This window comes from Pinus tabuliformis, chromosome 4_1, assembly GCF_031772625.1.
Source record: "Pinus tabuliformis cultivar Carrire ecotype Pingquan chromosome 4_1, CPIR1, whole genome shotgun sequence".
NCBI lineage: Eukaryota > Viridiplantae > Streptophyta > Pinopsida > Pinales > Pinaceae > Pinus > Pinus tabuliformis.
Window position 1 is genome coordinate 506226543 of NC_142303.1, and position 7792 is coordinate 506234334.

The window sequence follows — 7792 nt, forward strand, 5'->3', positions numbered from 1 at the left end:
TATAATCTAAGATGTATCTAATCTAGACCTATCTCTATTAAAGGAAGAATTAGTCCTTCTCTCAATCAAGAGCAAGCTAAAAGGATGGGAAAATAAGTGTGTAGGAATTGAAATAAAATGAAGGAACTGGACCGGGGAAACAATTCACAAGATCTAATCCTTGTTAAAACAATTATGAACAACTAAATGCTTAATAAGTAGTTACTAGACACTTAACTCTAAATAACTCCAACTCCTAATAAAACATATTCATAAGGACCAAAAGATTCACGCCACAATATTGAAATAGTTCAAATACATGACATGTATGAAGCAAGACTTCTATAAGATTAAACTGTAAGATAGCTAGCAACTTAAGGAAATAAAGGTTTGTCCTTATATAAGTTCAAGTTTTGAATCTCATTTCTGATTAACCCTGCAAGATATTTTAACTAGATTCTAAATGATCATTTCAATAAATAATCAACATTAGTGTTGAAAATCCACATACATACTCATACATCAGAAATTATATTTGAAAACTGAAGCATTTACTTCCAATCATAGAGCAAGTAGTAGTGTTATGCAACCAATTACAGAAATAATTATTATTACAAAGATGAATCAAGTTACAAAAAATAATAGAGAGTTATAGTAGTGCAAGTCGTCTGCTACCTCTAAACTCAATTCCCTGCCTGCAAAGATGGATTGAATTTCACTACAATAGTGTAAATGAATCACAAACTCCCTCTTTACAAACAGGTTTTAAGCCCAAGCATTACTTTGCCTCTTTTATTTTGGATTCGAATCCTTCAGTTCCTATCCTGGAGATTGTCTTTATATAGAGCATAAAGTGAAATCGTGAAAATAACAACAACTCCATGTATCTCTCAACAACTAAGATAATAATAAAAAAAATTAAATTAGGTGTCTACTTCTTGTTGAATCACAAGCCAAATATAGATCGCCTCTGTTTGATAAAGTGCTTAGTTTAGCTTACTGTTGAGTTCGATTTATTTTTTGTTGATAACCACTGAGCAGATTGCCTGGCAGCCTCATGCTCTTCACGATATTAGTCTCCGTTTTTTCTTTAACTTCCTATGTCTATTTTGATTTAGATCTCAACACGTGGTTGAGTGGTTGTTGATCGAATGATCTATTCAATTCGGCCCAAGTGTTTCCCAAAGGAGTGAAACGTGGTAGAGAGTGTTTTGAAATCCTATATCAAACTATTACTTCCTCCTTATCGACCCTGGGTTCATTCCTATTTCAGCCAAATAGATCTTATTAGTTCTATTATTAAACTTAACTGAAAACCAAATTGAAAACTAAATAAAAAAACTTCCTAAAAAACCTTTGAAAATAGACTTTTAATTATTATAGCAATGACCCCATATGGAAGTGACAAGTGGCAAGAACCAAGTGGGATCGGAGGAAAACTCATCGCAACTCTTGAAATGAGACAACACAAAATATTTTTGATATTAGGTAGCTTCGATATGGAGTGGATGCGAAACGATAATGAATTCGTTTTAATAACCATATCAAATCCATTATATTGGAGCTTTGTTTCAGCGATGTGATATCGAAGGTTTCATACAAAATTTCTAATTAGACAGACGAACATGAAATTATATTAAAATGTTATGATAAATCCAATCATATCCGTAATAATATCGGCGATAATATATTAGGTCTTATCAGAGGTGCTATTTTAAAAGAAAAGTAGCAAATGTGATTTGATAATTAAATCATAATTTAAATCAAAATCAGGTCCGTGTATCAAAGATTGGAGCATATCGAAGATCGGAAGCGATGTGATATCCGAAGTCAGAGGTTGGAGGTGCATTGGAATATCGACGATCAAAGGGAGTAATATATCAGAGTTTGGAGATTGGCAGAGTGTTATATTGGAGTTTTTAAAAATGTGTTTCACAACAAAACCCCGATATGGAATTCTTAGATAAGAGGGAGCAGAGGAGGTTTACGTAGTATATGGGTCTTTCGTCCAATAAACTACAACCATTTTGTAAATTACAACCACTTTATAAATAGGGCTAGGATTTATGATGCCGAGGATTCAGAAAGGGATCTTTCGATATCATTATGATATATTACAACTAAAGCCACTATTTGGAAAATAAAGCCACTGATAATAATAATGAAGATCTTGGTCTCGGGGACTATGTTTTATTCATTAATCTAAGATGATTAGAAAAAAATATTTATAAAGTTTATTAACAAACAAACTTAATCAAACTTAGGCAAACTATAAAAATAATACAAATGTAAATAAAAGGCACATTATACTTGAAATGAAGTAAACACACCCAAAGCCTATATGCAATGCAAAAAGGGTCCCCATAATTTTATTATATGGCTAAAATAAAAAATTAAATGGGGGGGTTGTTGAATACTACAACCCTAGAATTAACAAAGAAATATAAGTCCAAACGAGGCCATAGAAACCAAACTAGGGATAAGGGAATTACCCAAGCTTGGCAGGTGGTAGAGTTCCACAAAAGCAGGAAATAAGTGACCAACATGAGAGAATTCCACAAATCGACGTGGGTACAAACCACTAAATGACTCCAATTATCTGAAAATGGTGCCCTAGGATCCCACACAAATTCCTGAAGCCAATACTAGACGCACAAGCTTATCGCTCCCACCAACAGTTTCCCACTCCGACTTTTTAGCTTTCGTCGAAATCTTGACCAATTAACAAAACTGTCACCCTTCCACTCTCCCCATATTCTCATCACCTGCCACTGACACACTACAACCCTCCTCCTCCAGCACAAGTACTTAAGCCTCTCATTCTAATGAACAAAACCGTCACCCTTCCACTCTCCCCGTATTCCCATCATCTGCCACAGGAACACTACAACCCTCCTCCTCCGACACAAATACTTAAGCCTTTTGTTCTCATGGTAGTTCCTTGGGTGGGCCGAGAGCCCCCTCTCCTATCCCATTACGCTTCCCATGATTACCAGCTCGCAGCGGGTGGGGATCTCGAAGCCTCCTTGATCTCCTATCCGCCACCCCCATTGGGGGAATAAAATAATAGTTATTATTATATATTATATTATTTAATAAAAATATATATTGTAATATATAGATATAATTAATAGTTATATATATTATATTATATAAATAATTAATCAATATTATTTATGTAATATACTATAACAACAATTATAATATATAATATTATAATAAAAGTGTTAATATTAATGGTATTTACTCGATTAGTTATAGGAAAAGAAAAGAAAAAGTATGTATGTGTGTTTGCATATATGTGAAATAGTATGAATAGTTCAAATTACTATAATGTATCAAAAAACTTTTTCAATTGCTTTTCCCCTTAAAAATTAATAACCTTATGAAGATTTTTTTTAATAACTATACATATATAGAGAGAGAGAGGGCATAGTTTAACTTATAAAGGAAATGACCTTTTCACTAGAAATACATTTTTTAATGCATGAATGGATTCAACACCATGCAAAACCTATGGTGTACTAGGATTCAAAACAACTTAAACTCAAGTTTTTAAAAGTATCTACAAAATTTTGATTAAAATTAACCAGAAAAATGCTCTTAAAATAGGCCATTTCATATATATATATATATATATATATATATATATATATATATATATATATATAGTCTACTAAGGCCACAATTTTTTGTGGATGGTAGATTTTTATCGAGAATCCAATGAGTGTTTTTTTAAGAAATCCATTAAGCTTTTGTGGAGTGTTTAAATAGTTTCCTTGATGGATGAGTTCAGCACCATCAAGAACCCAAGGTGCAAGGGGCATCCAAAATGAAGTTTCCTTGATGGATGAATTCAGCACCATCAAAAACCCAAGGTGCAAGGGGCATCCAAAATGAAGTTTGACTGGTTTAACCCACATTTCCCAAAAAAAAATGTAGGATTTTCTCAAAATCCAAAAAAAAATTGTAAAATTTTCCCAAAATCCTATCAGAATTTCCATAATTTTCCCCACACACACATATTGAATTTTTGTGTTAATACTTAGTACCATTCATAATTTATTATATAAAAATTTCATCTTATTTTAATTATGAGTAAATAATTATTTTTGTAGATATCTATCTATCTATCTATCTATCTATATATGATTTTTCTTAAGAGATGTAAAATTTTATATATGTTATTAATAAATTAGGAATATGATGATTAAAGTTTACTAAAGTTTATATAATTTATATGGTTTTAAAATAATAAGAGATTAATTATAATTTTTTAATATTTTAATTTTATGTTGAAAAAATAAGATAGAGAAGCATTTATCATATTTTCATATTTTCACCGAGTTAAAAGATTAAGAAGGTTGATAGTGTAATAAATACTTTGAAAATTAGATTGAATTTGAGGAGAATACGATGGACAATAAGAAAAAAAGGTTTTTCATTTTCAACCCTAATAAGATCATACAATTGACAAACACTTATGCCATGGGGACTTTGGAATTAACCAACCCTCAGTTTCACTATAAAGCTCCTAGGAATTAGTTTTAATGTTTGCAATGTCTATTTACTTCTTAAAAGTCAAGAAAAATATATAATTTTTTATTTTTGAGATTGCCCTAAGTCACCTCCTTATAATATTTTAGTTTTCTTTTTCTCTGGCTATTTATTTTCCCACAATTTCTCCTTAAATTTGAAAACAATAATATAATTTTCCCATAATTCTTTGGATATTCCAATTGGAAATCTCACATCCATATAAAATAACATAAAAAAACCTTGTTTTTTAATCCAAATAAAAATTTGATAAGTTATAAGTATTTTCAAACCCATAATAAACTATTTATTTATCTATTTCTCAATTAAACTTATAATATTTCAAAAATTTATTATAATAATATTATCCTATAAATTCCAAAAAAAAAAATAAAATTATTATCATACATAAAAATGAGAGATTTATTCATATTTATCTAATAGTATATTGCGTACTTTATAGGATGTCCCATCTGTTAAAAAAATAATAAAACATTAATCCTTCATCTTCACACAAAACTTGCTTTTCCACTTTTCTCTGAATGTGAGAAGCAGCCGCCATGCGGGGAGATTGCGTGCTCTGCCGTCGTTGTGTGATTCTACACATGCTCAAATAATAAAGAGATTCGCTTGAACCATAATTCTGGAAAACAATTTGCTTTCCACAAGATCGGCGTGCCTCATACGAAAGAGAATAACGAAGCGTTTATTTCATTTTGACGTGTAGCTTTCATCGGTTTCCTTTATGTAATTGATCAGGTAATTGTTGCAGTGGTGAATTTTAATAATAACAATTTTATTACTTTAAAATATTTTTAGAATTTGTATTTTAGTTAAGGATAAAAGTAATATTATTGTTAACATAAAAGTAATATTATTGTTATATTTTATATTTTTGTGATTTATATTACAAATAAAAATGTTTTTTAGATTAATCACATCATTAAGATTTAGTGGACTTTTCAAACCAATTAATGTGGTTCATTTCAAGACAAAAGTGAAACCACTCAATATTATAAACTAACTAAACATGAAGTGGCCTTCTTAGTGAGTTGGTATAACAATTTCAATCTAAGCAACACATTTATTTTAAAGAGTTGGTGATAAGACCCTAACAAGTTCAAGAGCAAGGTTGATGGTATATATAAAATAAAATTACTCACAAAATCCTATTACCTGGTGGCAACTATATGTTGTAGACTTTATGGCAAGGCCACAACAAATTTCTTCGAGGAGAGTTGGGTGCCACTTATGTATACATGCACCCATGACATAGACATATTCAAGTGTGCTGAAATCATTGAAACATCGATCCAAGGTAGGGTAACAAAGGCTAAAAATCTAGTAGATGGAAATAATTAGAGTGTTACATGGCTTCATATTTACTTGATTGTATATGCGCCAAATGCAAGTTCAAAATCATGGGGTGCAGGTAGACTCTTACTCCTTACATTCAACTAGTGCATATTTATTGCAAGGAATTATGGGAAAGCTAACATGCATCATCATACACAAAAATAATTGAAGGCTTTATTTCACCACTATTCGACACTCTCTTTGACCATGATTCACCTTATATGTTAGATCACACTAAATATGAATTAGAAGAAGTTGATAACTAGTTCACCCCACCAGAATCAACGTAGGTCAAGATTTTTAGGTAATGGAAGCCACCACACCAACTCCCGTTGTTTGTAACATATAAAGTAATTTTGCAAGAGGTTAATATTAGGTAACCATAGGAGTTAGTGGGATCCTAGCACATCCCAAGAAGTCACCATGGCTTACATCCCCATTTTATGTAGGAATCTATTGTATAAGTAATTTCATATGCTAAATCTATAGACATAGAGAACTTCAAATTTGGAGGTCACATACCATTACTCCTAATGCAAATGCACGTGGACTTACTTGTCACAAATCAATGAACATGAGGAAAGAATATACAACCACTAAAATTTTGTAGAAGCCCCAGAAAAAAAATGGATTTGAATCCACAAATGACTCTAAACCTCCAACAAGAGAACCTTCCAAAGGGAATGAGGCAAAGGATAAGAAGGTTTACTAGAAAAGAGAGAGAAAAGGAAGTAGATAAAAAAGAAAAGGAAAATAAACTAAAAGAAGAACTGCAACTAAATAAAGAGAGAGAAAAGAAAGAGAAGGAAGAGGTAGAATAGAAATAAAGGGAAGACAGAGAAAGGTTATAGAAGGAAGAAGAAGAAAAGAAGAAATAAGAGAAAAATCAGCTCGAAAGGGAGAGATTAGAAAAGTAAGCCTAGTACGAGGTAAGGCTTAAAGAGCAACAAGAAAAGGAATCCTAAAATGTAGGCAATGATGATTTACTCGAAATGGATGTTGATCCATCAACCTCGATTTCAGTGCCATTAATAGGAGGTAATTTTCCAATTGGAGATATGGGCATTATTGTAGGTGATGAAAATCAAGTTATGAACCTAGCAATATTTTGCTTCAACATAATACCAACTGGACTATCCAAGAAAGGAGGAGATATCTAGCTTGGGGAACCAGTAAAGCCTATCAAGGTGACCATGAAGAGGAACATAGTGTCCAACACCCTAGAAAATCCATTGGCCATAGCCTTAGTAGGAACAACCTTTTCCTCAACAATGGAAAAGAATATCAAACATTTAATGGATAAGGTGAAAGAACAAGACAAAATCTTATAAAAGGCACATCACGAAACTTACAGATTGTGCAAGGAAAATCAAGCTCTATTGGCCTCAAGCTCTTGCAAAAGAGATTATCAAAATGAAACAATTGAAAAAAATAAATCATTGTAATACATTATGAAGTAGTTGTACCAGGAGCTTGGAAAACTCCAAAAGGTGGTTTCCATGTTCATAGTAGTCCAAGATGTAGTTCAAGCAAAAAGTGTGAAAATAAAGGACAGCTTTGTAGCCATTGATATAATGCATGAGTGGAGTAGAAATCACCTGACTTCAATGGAGACATTTCCAAGGAAATATGAACTAGGTATAGAAAAAGATAAAGTGGAGATCAAAATTTCCATTTGAGCATGAGAAAATCTCAAGAAATATGTGATGAAATCCATGGGAACATATCAACAACACCACATCGTGAGGGAGAGGCTAATAAAAGTGCACAAATTAGTCTATATCATAGAAATATGAGAAGTGAGGAACAAACAAGAAATTGAATGTGAAATACAAGAAATTATGCATGCATGGAAAATAAGAAAAACTAACCAAACTATTATAGATAAAGATAAAAAAGTAACCAAATAAGCATTGGTGTA